Below are 21,177 nucleotides of genomic sequence, written 5' to 3'. Positions count from 1 at the left end.
ACCTACCATCTATGATCCATGTCTGCCTCCAATTCAATGATGGAATCATTGAATTGGAGGTAGACATGGCTCTTGAAAGATCCATGCCCACTCCGCGCAATGAATTCTGGGGTGCTAGCAGTGGAAGTAGCACTTCTTGTGCAAGGCAGAGCCTCTCACCCGCGGCCTCACCCATGGATATCTGGACAAGAGACTAATCCCTCGATTATTCCAAAATCGAACCCGGAAAAACTTCCCTCACCCTTAAAGCACGTGCGATTCCTCCAGGATATTTTTATTCTAACGTAGTCAAGAACCAAACTGATCCGACTGAACCCGTAAGTCTCATGGTGGTCAGATCAAGGAAGAAACTTCCACTTGGATCATAGAGACCAACGCTTTTTTCCTCATCACCGAGAGGCACAGTCGTTGATTCTTTTCCATAGAAAAAGACTATCCGAGCTTTACTTCATCTATCGTACTGTAACAAGACTGAGTCTCATTTTAGGGATCCATCAATCCAGCCTGTCCCATGGGTTAGCCAATCGCCCAACCATGAGTGATAGGATCCATTTAGGAATTTGGTTATGTTTTGTCCTGAGTACCAGGGAAAAGAGTTCCCAGGCCCCCTAGCCAGCGCTTCATGCAAACTTCAAGATAGTCACACCACTTACACACCCAATATGAAATCGCCTGTTTCCCAGATTCAGCTGTCTTTAAAACAATCTTTTAATGAAACCATAGTATCATTGATCATAATCCTCCAAATATCCAGTTGAATTCTTATTTCCAATCATTCTTTCATCGGTGTACCTACGGTATCTTTAGCAACCAGAATGCTCACCACCTGTCCACGCAGGGGCCTTTTCAATAGTTCTTCGCTCATAGTACCCGAAAATATATTCACTTATAAAAACCCAGATGGACTCTCCGTTGAAGATCAGCAAGATCACCCAATAGATCCATATAAAAGAGCCATGGACTCATCCGTTGAGGACCAGCAAGGTCAATCGTCCAGATCCATGCCCGAGTTTAGAAAACAACTCTAACACCTTGTTCCATTTTCTTCTTCGATGCACACGTGGATATCTTCGGTGACACAGAGCCCGAGCACCATATGGTCAGCACCTGCTAGGACCCTTCGTAGGTTACCTAGCGCTTCACTCATCATAGGCCTCTTCCTTGGTCCCTCATCCACCGTATCGGAAGGCAAAGTCAAGATCTCACCCGACCTTGCTATGCGAGACATCCTCTGTTGACTCTCCGTTAGCGGTTGCAACTTTATCACTTAGGTCTCCACCATGACCTCATTCACAAGATGGTCAAAATGCTTCCCCAGCATTATTGACATAAAACAGTCATTTAAAAACAGGTCTTAAATACAATTTCTAACAAACTCTGGTCTTTCCACATTGTTCCACATCATTTCTCGTTATTCCACATTCTTATACATCAATTCACATGACTTGTTCCACATCCAGTCATATGTATTCCCATCGTCTTCATCCATTCTCATCTAATCATATCCTATTACATCTCATCACATCTATCCACATCACATCACAGTCATCCACATCACATCCAATTACATCTATTCATATCCTCATCACATCACATCACATCCATCCTCATCACATCTACCCATATCCACATCACATCTGCCCATATCCACATCACATCCATTTACATCTACCCTGATCTACATCGAATCACATCACATCCATTCACATCACATCTCATCCATTCACATCTATCCCGATCCACATCACATCCATTCACATCACATCTCATCAATTCACATCTCATCAATTCACATCTACCCCAATCCACATCACATCACATCACATCTCATCCATTCACATATACCCCGATCCACATCACATCCATTCACATCACATCTCATTCATTCACATCTATCCCAATTCACATCACATCTCATTCATTCACATCTATCCTGATTCACATCACATCCATCCTCATCACATCTCATCCATTTACATCACATCTCATTTATTTGCATCTATCCCGATTCACATCACATCTCATTTATTCACATCTATCCCGATTCACATCATATCCATCTTCATCACATCACATCACATCACATTTCATCCACATCTCATCACATTCACATCCACATCCATCTACATCACATCACATCTTATCACATCCACATCCACATCCATCTACATTCACATCCACATTTCATCCACATCTCATCACATTCACATCCACATCCATCTACATCACATCACATCTTATCACATCCACATCCACATTCATTTGCATCACACCACATCTTATCACATCCATATCCACATTCATTTGCATCACACCACATCTTATCACATCCATATCCACATTCATTTACATTACATCACATCCTATCACCTATCCTCACATCTCACTCCCATCTCCTCATTCACATCCACATGTACATCCATTTACATCACATCCATCTCACATATCCTCACATCTCATTCTCATCTCTTCATTCACATCTTATTCACATCTATTCACATTTAGTAACATTTTCTATTTTTGATACCGATGGGACTTTTCTAAATTTCTACCAATTGTTTGGCCTGGTTAAAGGTACTTTTTCTCGACAGATATTTTCATGTTCTTTCTCAAATTCCTCAAGTGAAATATATTCAATATTATTATTTTGAGTAAAAGATTCATGGGATTTACAAAAAACAATTCTACCCATATTTCCCAATAATGCTCAAAATTTCACTTTTGATAAATACTCATAATTTGAATTGTGCTAAAAATTTCTCTTTTTCTCATTTAATTTCTTGGATCTCAAATATCATGGGAATTCCTCTTTTATCATAAAACAAATTTATCTAAAAACAATTCTACCCATATTTCCCAATAATGCTCAAAATTTCACTTTTGATAAATACTCATAATTTGAATTGTGCTAAAAATTTCTCTTTTTCTCATTTAATTTCTTGGATCTCAAATATCATGGGAATTCCTCTTTTATCATAAATCAAATATCATGGGAATTCCTCTTTTATCATAAAATAAATTTATCTAAAATTTCTCTTTTCTTTAATAAAATATCCATTATTTCAATTTTACGAAGAATTCCACTTTTATCATTTAAATGATTGAATTCCAAATGTCATGGGAATTACTCTTTTATCATTTAAATTTTTTCATGTATAGAATTTCTCTTTAAATAAAATATTCATTATCTTAATATACCAAAATTTCTCTTTTTCCATTTAATTACATGGATCTCCATTATCATGGGAATTCCTCTTTTTTTCATAAAAATAGAAATACCAAAAATTTCTCATTTCTCTAATTAATTATTTATGCATAAATACTAAAAATTAGTTTTCCATGAATGTAAGGAAATGATTCTTTTAGCATAGGCTGACTAATCCTAGAAAATGGTAGGAAGTCCTCTTTTCACATTATGTACAAAAATGAATTATGTAATAATTTTAAAATTTTTTGCCATAGCTCTGTTGCTATTACTGATAATTTTTAATATTTTGGAAAAGAATAAGACTTAGTAATAAGCATAAAAAGCTATTTTCTTAGCCTCTAGCTTCACAAGCCTAGAGTTTGATTTCTGAATTGAGAATTTATTCATGAGAAGCATCATTTGAATAGACAATTGGTCATAGGAATGACCATTATTTTGGGGAGAGAGAGATATACATAAAAAACATCCTAAATTAAGCATAAAGATAAACATTTCTTAATTATTCATTACAACTCTTAAGAAAAGCTTGATTTGCATTATAAACACTTAATTAGACACTTCTCAAGTTTGAGAGGGGTTGAGAAGTGAAAACATTGAGAATAGTAGAGATAAACCATGAAATTACATCTTACCTCTTGATTTTACTTGCTTCTCTATCTTAGAAGAAGCCCCCAACCAATCAATTGGTTAGTGTGTTGAGAGGAAAGCTCCAAGGATGGTTGAAGAGAAAGAGAAGCTCCACTCTCTCCAAAAGTAGAGGATTTTTAACGGATAATAGAAAATATGAGTATTTTAATGTAATACTGGCATGGTATATCTGAAAGATGATAATACAAAAGAATTAGGGTCTATTTATAGGTGAGGGAGGCTTCTAACTGAGTCCAACTAAGTTTTAAAAATTTTTAGCTTTAGTTTGGCTAAATTTGGACAAGATTTGGACCAGTTGGCTCCCTTTTGGATTTAGTTTGATCCAAGAGAGAGGAGAGATAAACATATCACAATTTTTTGAATTAAAAACTCATCCACATAGTGAAATAGGCACCTACCTCAAAGTCTCCCCCCTCCTTACCAAGGTGTCAAAAATGTATCATTATTCTAAAATATCTCATTTTTTTTAGTAATGTCTCATAGTTTTTAACTAATAAACCTTGTACTCAGTCAACTCTTCATCTTATGTGAGCATTTACTTATTTTTGGGTATTTTCTTTTATTCTTTGGATTCATCTCATCTCCACACTTGGATTAATCCTATTGGTCCACAAAAATTTTCAAAAAATCTTGACCCTTAGTCTAAGGTCCTTTAAATCATTTCTTTTTAAATTCGTAATGCTCTTTGGAGAATTTATTTTGAACTTCTGTTTCAGGGGAAACCATTTCAGACACTAGGAGGATTTTTATATTCAAAGATATCTGAATTTTGGATTACCTCTCTCTAGACATTTTCTCTCTCTAGGCCAAAACAGGGTAAATACAAAAATTCATGTTAAGTCCCTTTATTTATAATTCAAATCCGACTTTAGATCCAACTGATTTTGGGGTTCTTTAGATTGGCCAGCCCCCCATAGAATCTTGGCATAAAGATCCCTTCTAATAGAAGAACGTATAGAACTCATTATGAGAGAATAGTTCGGTCATATTCTTAGCACAGTAACGGTCCATCAGATCCAAAATTCCATCTGAACATCCCTACACGGGAATTTTAGTTATGCAAGTTCTCATTTGTCATCCCTTAATTAGAGTCACTGGGTCAATGTCAACAGTAGAAATCTGTCAACAGCACAATCCACTAATCTCGTAGTGATTTGCTGAAGTCACAACAATCATCATTCCAGTTACTATCATCATCACTGGGATTCATCCTCATTGTGGCTTTGTTAAACTTATCTTCTTTCAACTAGAATTCAGGAATCATTATCTTTCAACTAGAATTCAGGAATCATTATCTTTCAATCAGAATCCAAATCAACTCATCAATTCTCAACAAGAATTCTAAAATCATATCAACCAGCATTCGAATTCATCATCTAGATAGCATTTTTACTTATAATTTCAAGGTCTTAGATTTACTCGTATATATTGTTAGTAAAGAGCTACAGTTATACCCACGGTATATACGGGTAGTCACGGTCCTTGGAAAATACCATCATATCTAGGCCTCAAGCAAGTCAGGGATTCCATACAATTGCGGTACTTCCATCTAAAGACCCAATTACTAATTTATGAATTATTATTTTGAATATCAATTTGTATGAATTTTATCACACAATTACAATCTTTTGCTGGTACTTCATAAATTTTTGACATTTCTCGCTTCTCAATTGTTCCACTATGGCCAATTGGCTTTGATACCAACTGAAAGATCCCTGCCCACTCTGCGCAACGAATTCAGGGGTGCTAGTAGCGGAAGTATCACTTCTTGCGTAGGGCAGAGCCTCTCACTCGTGGCCTCGTCCATGGATATCTAGACAAGAGACTAATCCCTCGGTTCTTCCAAAACCGCGAACCCAGAAAAACTTCCCTCGCCTAGAAAGCACGGGCGATTCCTCCAGGATATTTTTATTCTAACATAGTCAAGGTCATTCACTAACCAAACTAATCTAACTGAACCTTAAGCCTCATGGTCAGATCAAGGAAGAAACTTGCACTTGGATCATAGAGACCAACGCTTTTTTCCTCATCCAACAGAGGCTTAGCCGTTGATTCTTTTCCATAGAACAAGACTATCGGGGATTTATTTCATCTATCGTACCATAACAGTGAGTCTCATTTTAGGGATCCATCAATCCAACCTATTCCCATCCAGTCCCATGGGTTAGCCAACCACTGTAGTGATAGGATCCATTTAGGAATATGGTTATGTTTTGTCTTGGGTACCAGGGAAAAGAGTTCCAAGGCCCCCTAGCTGGCACTTCATGAAAACTTCAAGATAGTCACACCACTTACACACCCAATATGAAATTGCCTGTTTCACAGATTCAGTTGTCTTTAAAACAATCTTTTAATGAAACCATAGTATCACTAATCATAATCCTCCAAAATATCCGGTTGAGTTCTAATTTCCAATCATTCTTTCATTGGTGTACCTATGGCATCATTGGCAACCAGAATGCTCACCACATGTCCACTCAGGGGCCTTTTCAATAGTTCCTAGTTCATAGTACTCGAAAATATATTCCCTTTTAAAAATCCAAATGAACTCTCCCTTGAAGATCAGCAAGATCACCCAATAGATCCATATAAAAGAGCCATGGACTCATCCATTGAGGACCAGCAAGGTCAATCAACCAGATCCATGCCGCCCGAGGAAAACAACTCTAACACCTTGTTCCATTTTCTTCCTCGACGCACGCGTGGGTATCTTCACGACCCAAAACCCGAGAACCGTATGGTCAGTACCCTCTAGGATCCTTCGCAGGTCACCTAGCGCTTCACTCATAGGCCACTTCCTTGGTCCCTCATCCGCTGTACCGGAAGCTCACCATTTAAATCGAACCAAGACTGGTCAAGACCTTGGCCGACCTTGCTATGCGAGATGTCCTCTGTTGACTCTCCATCAACTGTTGCAACTTTATCACCTAGGTCACCATGACCTCATTCACAAGATGGTCAAAATGCTTCCCTAGTATTCTTGACATAAAATAGTCATTTAAAAACAGGTCATAAATACAGTTTCTAACGATCTCTCATCTTTCCACATTGTTCCACATCATTTCACATTATTCCACATTCTTATACATCAATTCACATTACTTATTCCACATCCAGTCATATGTATTCCCACCGTCTTCATCCATTCTCATTCAATCATATCCTATTACATCTCATCGCATCTATCCACATCACATCACATTCATCCACATCACATCCAATTACATCTATTCAGATCCTCATCACATCACATCACATCCATCCTCATTACATCTCATCCATTCTCATCTACCCATATCCACATCACATCGCATCTCATCCATTCACATCTACCCCGATCTACATCGCATCACATCACATCTCATCCATTCACATCTACCCCGATCCACATTACATCACATCACATCCATTCACGTCACATCTCATCCATTCACATCTACCGCGATCCACATCACATCACATCACATCCATTCACATCACATCTCATCCATTCACATCTATTTACATCACATCCATTCACATCACATCTCATCTATTCACATCTATTTACATCACATCCATTCACATCACATCCCATCCATTCACATCTATTTACATCACATCTCATCCATTCACATCACATCTCATTCATTAACATCTATCCCGATTCACATCACATCCATCCTCATCACATCTCATCCATTCACATCACATCTTATTCATTCACATCTATCCCGATTCACATCACATCACATTCATCTCACATCATATCACATTTCATCCACATCTCATCACATTCATATCCACATTCATCTTCATCACATCCACATCCATCTACATCACATCATATCTTATCACATCCACATCCACATTCATTTGCATCACACAACATCTTATCACATCCATATCCACATTCATTTACATCACACCACATCTTATCACATCCATATCCACATTCATTTACATCACATCACATCCTATCAACTATCCTCACATCTCATTGTCATCTCTTCATTCACATCCACATCCACATCCATCTCACATATCCTCACATCTCATTCTGATCTCTTCATTCATATCTTAGACACTTTTTTTCACATTTAGTAACATTTTTTATTTTTGATACCGATGGGACTTTTTTAAATTTCTACCAATTGTTTGGCCTGGTTAAAAGTACTTTTTTTCGACACATATTTTCATATTCTTTCTCAAATTCCTCAAGTGAAATACATTCAATATTCTTTTTTTGAGTGAAAAATTCATGGAATTTACAAAAATCAATTCTACCCATATTTTCCAATAATGCTCAAAATTCCACTTTTGATAAATACTCATAATTTGAATTGTCTAAAAATTTCTCTTTTCCCCATTTAATTTCTTGGATCTCAAATATCATGGGAATTCCTCTTTTATCATAAAAAAATTTATCTAGAATTTCTCTTTTCTTTAATAAAATATCAATTATTTCAATTTTACCAAGAATTCCACTTTTACCATTTAAATTATTGAATTCCAAATGTCATGGGAATTCCTCTTTTATCATTTAAATTTTCTCATGCATAAAATAAATTTATCTAAAACTTCTCTTTAAATAAAATATTTATTATTTTTAATATACCAAAATTTCTCTTTTTCCATTTAATTACATGGATCTCCATTATCATGGAAATTTCTCTTTTTGCATAAAAATATAAATACCAAAAATTTCTCATTTCTCTAATTAATTATTTACACATAAATACTAAAAATTAGTTTTCCATGAATGTACTGAAAATTATTCTTTTAGCATAGGATGACTAATCCTAGAATATGGAAGAAGTTCTCTTTTCACATTATGTACAAAAATGAATTATGTATTAATTTCTAAAAATTTTGCTATAGCTCCGCTGCTATTATTGATAATTTTTAATATTTTTGAAAAGAATAAGACTTAGTAATATACTTATGATAAAATAACTATCATTAGATATAAATCTAATTTATGGAATTAAATCTTAAGTTTATCATAATTTTATTACTATAAAAGCTTAAAAAGCCATTTTCTTAACCTCTAGCTTTACAAGCCTAGAGTTTGATTTTTGAATTGAGAATTTATCAATGAGAAGCATCATTTAAATAGAGAATTGGTCATAGGAATGACCATTATTTTGGGGAGAGAGAGATAAACATAAAAAACATACTAAATTAAGCATAAAGATATACTTTTCTTTATTATTCATTACAACTCTTAAGAAAATCATGATTTGCATTATAAACACTTAATTAGACACTTCTCAAGCTTGAGAGGGGTTGAGAAGTGAAAACATTGAGAATAGTAGAGAAAAACCATGAAATTACATCTTACCTCTTGATTTTACTTGCTTCTCTATCTTAGAAGAAGCCCCCAACCAATAAATTAGTTAGTGTGTTGAGAGGAAAGCTCCAAGGATGATTGAAGAGAGAGAGGATCTTGACTCTCTCAAAAAGTAGAGGATTTTTAAGGGATAATAGAAAATATGTGTATTTTAATGTAATACTAGCATGGTATATCTCAAAGATGAAAATACAAAAGAATGAGGGTCTATTTATAGGTGAGGGAGGTCACTAACCGAGTCCAACTAAGTTCTAGAATTTTTTAGCTTCAGTTTGGCTAAATTTGGACAAGATTTGGACCAGTTGGCTCCCTTTTTTATTTGGTTTGATCCAGGAGAGAGGAGAGATAAAAATATCATAATTTTTTTGAATTTAAATCTCATCCACATGTGTGAAATAGGCACTTACCTCAAAGTCTCCCCCCTCCTTACCAAGGTGTCAAAAATGTATCATTATTCCAAAATATCTCATTTTTTTAGTAATATCTCATAGTTTTTAACTAATAAACATTGTACTCACTCAACTCTTCATCTTATGTGAGTATTTACTCATTTTTGGGTATTTTCTTATATTCTTTGGATTTATCTCATCCCCACACTTGGATTAATCCTATTGGTCCATAGGAGTCTTAATTGGATCATAATCTAAAATTTTTAGAAAATTTTGATCCTTAGGCCAAGGTCTTTTATATCGTTTTTTTTAAATTCCTAATGCACTTTGGAGAATTTATTTTGAACTTCTGTTTCAGGGGAAACCATTTCAGACACTAGGAGGATTTTTATATCCAAAGATATCTGAATTTTGGATTACCTCTCTCTAGACATTTTCTCTCTCTAGGCCAAAACAGGGTAAAATAAGATCTTTCTTTTATTTCAGAGAGGGGAATAATTATAAGAACAGAAGGGGAGGTTCTTACACCTTTACACCTCAAAAGCTGGAGGGAGGAATCTTACAGCTCTTAGACTAGTCATGTACCTACCATCTGTGCCTCTCTCTCATGAACGGGCACCCTAAGATCATTTCATATGATTTGTGTTGTTTGGAAAAGTCCATAACAATGAAGGTATATTTAACTTGATGTTTGAGAATCGTGATCTTTAAATCTTGCAGCATCCCATACGATAGGTCCAGAAGCCATCTTGACAACGATGTCTGAGACTTCTAGTCTTAGCTTGGCCAACTTCTCCCCCAGTATTTCTTTGTGATTATGATCACTCCTGCACCACCATCAAAGAATCCCACTACTATGATTGCCTTGGCAGTGAGATTGGTAGTAGTGTGTTAGAATCATCACCTTCAAAGTCTTATCCCAGTTTGTTAAGTGGAATTTTAACCATAGGTTTGGTATTTTCTTCTTCCACTTAGACTATTGATTTTGTGGGAATGAAGATCTATGGAGGATCAAAGATAAACACACCCATTATGATGTAATTAACTTAATTATAAGTTAATTAAAATCACTATAAAGAGGACATAAGATACACTACAAGAGCTTGAGGGCATACCGACGCTAAAATACCGACGCAAATGTCGAACGTCGGTATGCTCGTCGTAATGTTGGAGAAGACAAGTCGGGCGGGGTATTTTGAAATTTTTGTTTACCGACGCTTATACCGAGGCACATACCGACGGTTATTCTGAAGCATATACCGACGCACATTTCGAAGCATATACCGACGCATATTCGGAAGCATATACCGACGCTCGTAAGTTTTTTACAGCCGAGAGCGTATTTTCTCTGTTTTCCGCAGCGTTGCAGAGAAGGTATGCAACGTCTCTTTCTCTCCTTCTCCTCTTTTTTCCTCTCTCCTCTTTTCTCCTTCTTTCTTCTTTTCTCCTCTTCTCCTTCTCCTAATATGTTCTTGCTTTTGCTTTTTAATTTAGGATATAGGACGTTTAGGGTTTTGTGTTTTTTTGGCTCTCTATGCATGTTGAGAGCTCTCTATGTATGCATAGATCTCCTAATGCATGCATAGAGATTTTAGGGTTTTGTATTAGTTCTTATTCTTTTGTTTAATTTACTAATTATTTTGTTTAATTTTTTGTTTTGCAGCTCTTTCACCAATCTTTCACCAATCCTCTCCTTCAGCTTCGCAAAAAAGAGGTAGATCCTCTTTCGATTTTCCTTGTTTATGCTTTTTTCTACGTATTATTGCATCCCTGTTTTATGGTTTAGGGTTAGTTTAGGGTTCTTGTAAGCTTATACATAGGATTAATTCAATATCTATGCATAAAACCTATCATAAGCTTGTAATCTCTATGCATAGCCTTCTTGCAAGCTTTATGCATAAGCTCTATTCATAGAGCTTGCGAGCTTGTGAAATCTCTATGCATAAGCTCTATGCATAGGCTTTATGCATAGAGTTTGCAAGCTTATAAAATCTCTATGCATAGGTTTCTTGAAAGCTTGCATGGACATTGTACATAGAGCTTGCATAGCCTTCTTGTTGAAAGCTCTATGCATAGCCTTCTTGTAAAAGCTCAATGCATATGCTCTATGTATAGGCTTTATACATAGAGGTTGTAAGATTATGAAAGCTCTATACATAGGGCTCGTAAGCTTATGCAAGCTCTATACATAGAGTTTATGCATAGAGCTATATGAATCTTGCTGAATGCATGAATTAAGATCTATGCATAAAGCTTAATACATAATGTTTTATGTATAAATCTTATGGATGAGCTTTATGCATAAGGCTTCACATGCGTTATGTTTTTATGCATAAAGTGCCTTGCATGGATGGAGAGCATAAGCTTTTTGAATGTTTATACTCTCTTATACATATAACATATATTTCTTATGCTCTGTTTTTCTATGCATAAGGTATTCTCTTTATTCATAGAGTTTATATATGTTATCAAGGTAAGATCTCTTATCCATGTAAAACAAGATCATGTTTATTACACCATTGGGTGATGGGATTAAGGGTTAGCATAGTGCATATGGCTTATAGCATAGAGCTTATGCATAAGACTTATGCATATGGCTTATGCATAGAGCTTATGCATAAGTCTTGCATAGAGCTTATGCATAAGACATGCATAGAGCTTATGCATAAGACTTATGCATAAACCTTATTCATAAAGCTTGCATAAGACTTACGTATAGAGCATTACACATAAGCTTATGTATAGATCATTATGCATAGGCTTTATGCATAAGACTCTATGCGTTCAGCTTTAGGTATAGGCTTCTATGCATAGAGCTCAATGTGTAGGCTCTATTTACAGAATCTATGCATATAGATTTTTGCATTAGGCCTTTATAAATAGCTATTTATGAATAGAGATAGCTTCTCTCTCCATCCTTGTTCAAATTCGTCTTAATTTTGTATGGAGAGAAGATAAGCTAATGTATAAGTTATTTTTAAAATCTCCCTCAACGGCTGGGGAAAAGAAGCCCGTTTGACGCTTTTTTAAATATTTTTAAAGTCTCCCTCAACGGCTGGGGAAAAGAAGCCCGTTTGACGCTTTAAATGTTATTTTTTAAAATCTCCCTCACGGCTGGGGAAAAGAAGCCCTGTTTTATGGTTTACATAATGCTTTGTGGAATGCATAATGATTTGTATTTAATGAGCTGCATGTACATGTTATCCTGCTAGATGGAGCCTCTCAATCTTGAAGAGAGAATAGCATGTCCATGCATGCGATGTAAGTACCAAATCTTTCGAAAACGAAGGATTTGCAACCAGCATGTTCATGACGTTGGCATATTTCCAATGGAGCGCTTGCAAAATTTACGGTTTCAATCGTACAACCAAGCAAGTGTGTAGCCGCATCTTGATAACATTGCGCCTGTGAATTCTCGTCCCCAACAAAGGATGAGGATATCGCAGGAGAGAGTGACAGATGGAGCTCAATTAACAGCACCCGAGGGAATGGAAGAAGGTCCAATGGAAGAAATGTTGGATGCCTTCATCGAGCAACAAGAAGCTCTCTTCGAGGAGCATGAACATGAAGATCATCAACCACGACATTCTCAACGGTCAAATTATGAACCAGAGGAAGAGGCCATGTGTAAACTTGCATGCCTTCCATTATACAATGGTGCCAACATATCTGTATTGCGTGCATCTCTTACGATGCTAAATTTGCAGTCAATTTTTGGATGGTCTAATACAAGTGTCACTGAACTATTCAAGTAAGGACTTTTTTTGGAGATTACACCTACTGTTGAAATGATAAATTATCAACTTGTATTTGAGAAAATCTTAATAGTAACGATCACAAATTGCCATACTTGCAGGCTTTTGAAAGACCAGATATTGCCCCCTCGCAACGAGATGCCTCCATCTCGTGTGCAGATGCCAAGAAGTTATTGAAATCCATAGGCATGGATTACAATAATATTCATGCTTGTCGCAATGATTGTTGCCTCTTCCGCCATGAATATGAGCATTTGCAAGAATGTCCCCATTGTGGCTCTAACAGATATAGAGAAGATGTTCAGGGGAAAGCTGATAAAAAACAGAAGCAGGATGTAACACACACAAGAGAAGCAAACCCTAATCCATAATCATCAACCATAAAGAAGGAGAGAAGCCATAGTCACAATATCTCTCACACACACAAAGGAGAACACAACATAGTGTTATGTCCACACTACAAAGTAAACCTAATGTAATGTCCACACACACAATGACCAGCTGGACACGCGGTCATTTATGTCTCACACATGTTCCTACCTAATCTGCCAGCACATAGCATAGCTGGCTCACACTGACATCGAGCTTGAATCTCAACAGCCCCTCTCAAGCTCATGATGTACTGCCGATGAAGATGTAGATGAGCTTGGGATATCAACACTCTCAACACTCCCCCTCAAGCTCATCCCATGTACTCCCAACATAGTCCGGAAGTACTCAAACTTCTCCCTGCTAAGTGGCTTCGTGAAGATGTCTGCCACCTGCTCATCAGTCTTCACATACTGAAGATCAACTGTACCATCCAGCACCTTCTCTCTGACAAAGTGATAATGGACCTCTATGTGTTTGGTCCTCGCATGAAACACTGGATTCTTTGCCAACTGTATACTGCTCATGTTGTCACAATGTATGACAACTTTGCCATCAAGAGGCTCACATAAATCTGCCAAGAGACTCTTTAACCATATAGCCTCACAAGTAGCAATGGCTGCACCTCTGTACTGGATAAAGCAACTGTAGGTTGCTTTTTGCTACTCCAACTCACCACAGCACTGCCAAGTGTAAAAGCATATCCACTAGTAGACCTCCTGTCATATGCGCTACCTGCCCAATCAGCATCTGTGTAGCCATGTATGTCCAAGCTTTTACCACTCTCATAGAATAAACCATAATGTGCTGTGGTTTTCACATATCTCATGATGCGTCTCACTGCATCCAAATGTGGTTTCCTGGGGCTCTGCATAAATTGGCTAACTAGCCCCACTGCATAACTCAAATCCGGGCGTGTGATAGTCATGTATATGAGACTACCAACCATCTTCCTGTACATGGAAGGATCATCCAATTCCTCGCCATAATCAGCCCGCAACTTCACATTTTGCTCCAATGGTGTACTCATAGGCTTACACCCTGTCATGCCATACTTTGCCAACATATCCAATGCATATTGGCGCTGTACTAACCAAGTACCTGCATGATCTTTCACCACTTCAATGCCAAGGAAATATCTCAACTCACCAAGATCTTTCATGTCAAATTTCCCACTTAAAGCTTTCTTGACATGCATCACATCTGCACTATGATCACCTGTAATAATCAAGTCATCCACATAGATGACTAGTAAAACAATCCCATGCTGTGTCTTCTTCACATACAGTGAAGAATCTGCTGTAGAAGTCTGAAAACCAAGTGAGATAAGATATCTGCTCATCTTATCACTCCAAGCACGAGGTGCTTGCTTTAGACCATACAATGCCTTTTTCAACCTGCATACGTGAGTGGGATATCTAGGGTGTACATACCCTTCTGGCTGTGCCATGTATACTTCCTCTTGTAAATCTCCATTCAGAAATGCATTCTTAACATCCATCTGATGCATTTCCCAGCCATTAGCTGCAGCCATAGCAATGACTGCTCTCACTGTGCCCATCTTAGCCACTGGGCTAAACGTCTCATCATAATCCAATCCTTGGGTCTGTGCATAACCCTTTGCTACCAATCTTGCCTTATGTCTCTCAATAGACCCATCAGATTTGCACTTCACTTTGTAAACCCATTTACATCCAATAACATTCTTATCCTTTGGTAGAGCAACCAAGTCCCATGTATCATTATGGACCAATGCGTCCATCTCCACATCCATTGCTTTCTGCCATACATGCTCTCCAATAGCCTCTGTATAGCATGTAGGTTCCACATGCTTTACCATAGATGTCATGTATGCATAATGCATAGCAAAATCTCTATATGTCAATCTTTCCACTGGATATCTGACTCTCTGGGATCTCCGCAATGCATGCGGGTCACTCTGTACACCTGTAACTCGAGCATGTGGTGGCACATATCTGTCCTGCCGAACACCAGGTGTGCGTACAACAGGTATCCCTAGCTCCTCATCCAAACTCTCTGAGCTAGAGGACTCATAACCTGTGATCCCAATTCCCTCGACTTTCTTCTTGCCTTTATCCATAGCACTACTCCCAGTGCTCACACTCTCATGTCTCAGACGTCCTGACCATGGACGTACACTGCTACTACTCTCAGCTTCTGCTGCTGGCCCAGACATAGTAGTAGAACTAGAACTTGCTTGTGATGGCAAGTTCACAGGCACATTCGCCTCAAGTGTGTCAATGACTCCCTCATCTTTGGCTTTATACCAACTAGCAAGCTCATCGAATACAACATCTCGTGAGATGACTACTTGTCTAGTTTGAGGGTTATAGCATTTGTAAGCTTTGCGATCCTGTGCATATCCAACAAATACACATTTCTCTGCCTTAGGATCCAATTTCCGTCTTCTTTCATCAGGCACATGAACATAAGCTACACATCCAAAGACTTTAAGATGTCCAATGTCTGGCCTATAACCTGTGAGCCGCATCTCTGGCGTGCTTCCATGAATGGCTGCTGTAGGTGTTTTGTTCAATATATAAACTGCAGTAGCACATGCTTCTGCCCAATAGTAATCTGGCATGCTCTTTTCATTAAGCATCGCCCTTGCCACTTCACATATAACTCTATTCTTCCTCTCAGCCACACCATTCTGCTGAGGTGTATACCTGCATGTCAATTGTCTCCTTATTCCATGCTTCCTCAAGAAATGCTCAAAGGCCTTTGAGGTGTATTCACCACCTCCATCTGTCCTCAGACATTTAATCCAACAGCCATACTGCTTTTCTGCAAAAGCTTTGAAATCCATGAATTTTTCCAATACTTCACTCTTCTCCCTGAGAAAGTATATCCATGTCATCCTGCTAAAGTCATCAATGAATGTAACATAGTATAAACTGCCTTTGATAGATGGGTTTTGTGCAGGACCCCATACATCACTATGTACGATCTCAAGTGGCCTGTTACTCATATTTCCTTCTCTAGGAAATCTCAATCTTGCCTGCTTCCCAAACTGACAGGCTTCACAAACATGCATATGTCCATCATATTTGAACCTAGGCAATCCATTGACTATGCCTCTTGTTTGCATGTTCTTTAATCTCTGTATATTTACATGGCCAATCCTCTTGTGCCACATATCAATATCCTGTACCACATTCCTGCTCTTTGAGAACATGGCTGATTTTAGCTCAGGAATTCCAGCATTCAGCTTAAACAGTCTTCCTTCTTTCTTGCCTTTAGCAATCACTCTACATCCATGTTTAAAGTCTTCAACGAAGCATCCATGCTCATTGAATCTAACCTGTAATCCCTGTTCTACCATTTGACCAACTGAGGCCAAGCTTTTAGTGATCGAAGGCACATACAGCACATCTGACATAGACTTTATCTGACCATTATGCATGACCAATGGTATACTTCCAACATGTGTAATGACATGCTGGGTATCATCACCTGTTTCCACATAGCCCTTCACATCCATTGGCTTCATGTGCTCAAACCATTCTCCATGACATGTCATATGGTTTGATGCTCCTGAGTCCATGTACCATGTATCATCATTCTCAGCATTTGTTGTCATAGAACCCACAACATGCTTCATGGCAAACAAATGATTTGCAGTTCCATCATTGCTACTTGATGCATAGTTGCCACCATGTTGTGCATAGTTTCCACCATAATGACCACCACGTTGTGCTCTTCCCCCTCTCAAATCATTCTGTTTGCGAAAGCAATCTCTCGCCATATGACCATATTTGCCACAATAATGGCATTCCACATCTTGCATAGAATTTTGTTGGCCTTGCCAACGTCCTCGTCCACGGGGGTTACCTCTGCCTCGCTGAGGTGCATAACCACGACCACCTCGAGCACCATATGAAGGCTGAAAATTCTGCTGTGGAGGCCTATCCTGCCATCCACGACCATTACCACCACGTCCACGTGATGCGAATCTCCCCCTGCCTCGAAAGCCTCTAGATGAGTAAAAAGCTTGATTTCTTGCATGTTCATCATTGCTTGACGAGGATGCACCACCTGTAACACTCATACCACCAAGGCCAAGCTTCAATTCTTCCACAATGAGCAATGACACAAGCTCATTAAAGTCTGGCATTCCTCCCAATCTTACTGAGATGGAAGTGTCAAAAGATTTGTATTCTTTGCCTAAACCACGCAACGTGAGTGCAACCAAATCATCATCATCCATTGGGGCATGGATTGATGACAAGGAATCAGCATAACCCTTGATTTCCTGAACATACTCATGTATACTCCGATTCCTTCGTGTTACACTGTGAATCTGTTGCTTTAGTTGTATTTTCCTTGCACCAGTGTCTGTCTCATACATTCGGCACAATATACCCCATGCTTCTTTCGGTGTATCTGCATCTTGGATGTGAATGAGCAAGGCATCTGTTACACATATTGAGAAATAATGTAACACCTTCGAAGATCGCTCTACCCATTGCTTGTGAGCCAGTAACTGAGCATTATTTGGTTGAGGAGGTAAGTATGGCTCCGGATCTTCCTCCGAGACAAGACTCCATAAACCTTTGCCTTTCAAAAAACTCTTCATTCGAAACTTCCACACTTGAAAGTTAGTGCGATCAAGCTTCTCGCCAACAATCTGTATCGGACCATCTCCCATTGTTGCAAAAAAATAGAGTAGATGTACCCTTTCGATTACAATGTACGAAGTACCTGTAATGCTCCAAATCTCTCCAAATCACATCAAATTCTTGCAAATTGTGTGCATTAACATCCCACAATGGTTCACCAACAATGTACACTCGATCAAAGTTGAAATCAAATGAAACTCCTTCACAAAAAATTTTCTGGTTTTTTTCTCGCCAGTAAATTCTCGCCAGTAACCAGTCAAGATTATGCTCTAAATCCTTCAAATCTTGTCCAAATTCAATGATTCAACTTGCATTAGCTTCCCAACACATTGCTCCAACATATCCTAGAAGGGTTTGATCCAATTCTTCAAGGGGAATGAGAACCACCAAGTTTTGTAATCTCTGGTTTGAATTTTTCTGCACCTGTCAGGTACCACCTCTCACTAAAATTGCTATATCTCCTTCAAATCTTCTCCAAATCCAAAAATTTTTGATTCAAAAGTTTAGCAACTCATAGGACTCTACTTGTACCAGAGGAATTTGGCCAATTTGATATAGGCAAAGATTAATGCCTTGATTAAAAATGCTCTGTTTCTGGACAGAATTTCTGCAAACCTGCACACCTCTGATAAATCACTTCAATGAGCTCCAAATACATGAAATGAGCTGCAACCAAGCATCACAAGGCCTTAGCAATGTATTTGCTAAACTCTCCAAGCTTTAAAGCATTCAATTTGGTGTCCAAATGAGTGAATTAGGATGAAATCTTTGAAAACTGTCCAGAATTCTGCATCTTCATGCACCGCCTGCTCCAGAGGGCTGTAGAGAGAGGGGAAATCACAATTGAATAGATAGGCCTCTTAGCAATGACCTAATATACCTTGGGTATGAAGGGTTTAGCTCAATTTTGCCTCTAGCTCCTGCAATTGATCCTCCACGGGGGGTATGTTTTCTGTTTTTGTGAAAAACCAGAAATTTTGGCATAAACTCACTTTCACTTGATTTTGCTCAAATCTGTATGCATCAATCTGCTTCAAGATCCTGTATGTTGTTTGTGTCCACTTTGTTAATACATTTCCAAGTCCAAATACATGTGCCTTTGTGTATACATTTGCCAAGAGTATACATTCACTTCAAGCTTTCCATGAAAGCTTAGAGAAAAAAACCAGAATTTTTCCTTTGCTTTATGCCCTTCAATCTTCACTTAACTTGCTCTTTGGTACCTGCAATCCGCAGAGTGGGTCTTGCTACACTCACCAATGGTCCTTAGCTCTCAGATCTGATGCCGGTGTGTGCTCCACAGCTTTTCCTTTGCTCCAAGCTCCAATGGCTTCCTTCACAGCTTTTTCTTCTTCTTCCCTCTTCTCTCACTCACTCTCACAACACAGCTAATGAGCTCTTGGCTCTGATACCATGATAAAAAACAGAAGCAGGATGTAACACACACAAGAGAAGCAAACCCTAATCCATAATCATCAACCATAAAGAAGGAGAGAAGCCATAGTCACAATATCTCTCACACACACAAAGGAGAACACAACATAGTGTTATGTCCACACTACAAAGTAAACCTAATGTAATGTCCACACACACAATGACCAGCTGGACACGCGGTCATTTATGTCTCACACATGTTCCTACCTAATCTGCCAGCACATAGCATAGCTGGCTCACACTGACATCGAGCTTGAATCTCAACAAAAGCTGTCCCAGTAAAGGTTCTTAGGCACTTTCCAATCATCCCAAGAATAAAAAGCATGCCACAACTCGATCCACAGATGAAGTGATGCGTGTGCCTGCTGATTCACCCGCATGGAGACACATTGAAGAGAAATGGCCGGCTTTTAAGGAAGAACCTCGAAACCTTCGTCTTGGCCTAGCAATGGATGGTGTAAACCCTTTTGGTTTAAGGAGCTCTTCATGGAGCACATGGCCTGTTTGCCTTGTGAATTATAATCTTCCGCCGCCATGGTTAGCAATAAAGAAAGGTCATTTGTTGCTCTCATTAATAGTTCCAGGAAAGTACAAGGTGAAGAACATGGATGTATATTTGGCGCACCACTTATTGATGAGTTACGCACCTTGTGGAACAGAATTGAAGTCAAGGACATGTCAAAGCAGCAGAGTGGCCAAAGACTTACAACTGTGCAAGGTATTCTCATGTGGACAATGCATGATTGGCCTGGCTATGGAGAATGCTCAGGTTTATCTATATCGGGTTACAATATGTCCTGTATGTGGTCCTCAACTTGATTCAAGATACTCAAAAGCATTACGAAAGAATGTCTACCAAGGACATGTTAGGTATCTTCCAGAAAATCATGAATTGCGGGATGGTAATCTAGGAAGACCTCCTCCAAGTGCATTGAAGGCAAGCGATTGGAAGATCAAATGGGAGGAATGTGGTAACTTGGCATGTCCTGGGATGAAGAGGCTCTCTATCTTTCACCAACTCCCCTATTGGGGTGATCTCCTTATAAACCATTTGCTTGACCCGATGCATATTTTCAAGAATGTAGTTGACATTCTGTGGAAGACCATGACAAGAAAAAAGGAGACTAAAGGCCAAAGGGATGACTTGGAAGAGATTGGTTGCATGCAAGAGTTGTGGGCTCACACTAGACCCCAATGGAAAGATGCTACTTCCAAGAGCCCCATGGGTTTTTAGTAAGATGGAGGAACAACAAGTCAAGAGGACAATTTCAGAGTTTCGGACTCCTACAGGTTGTATGCATTGCTTGAAAAGTGCATTTACAAAGGATGATGATCTTAGTGGCCTCAAGAGTCATGATTGGCACAAGTTTCTACAATCTTTTATTGCTACCCATAGCAA

Source organism: Cibotium barometz, chromosome 15, assembly GCF_041138505.1.
Source record: "Cibotium barometz isolate CiBa-2024 chromosome 15, ASM4113850v1, whole genome shotgun sequence".
NCBI lineage: Eukaryota > Viridiplantae > Streptophyta > Polypodiopsida > Cyatheales > Cibotiaceae > Cibotium > Cibotium barometz.
Note: the sequence above shows the minus strand (reverse complement) of the source record.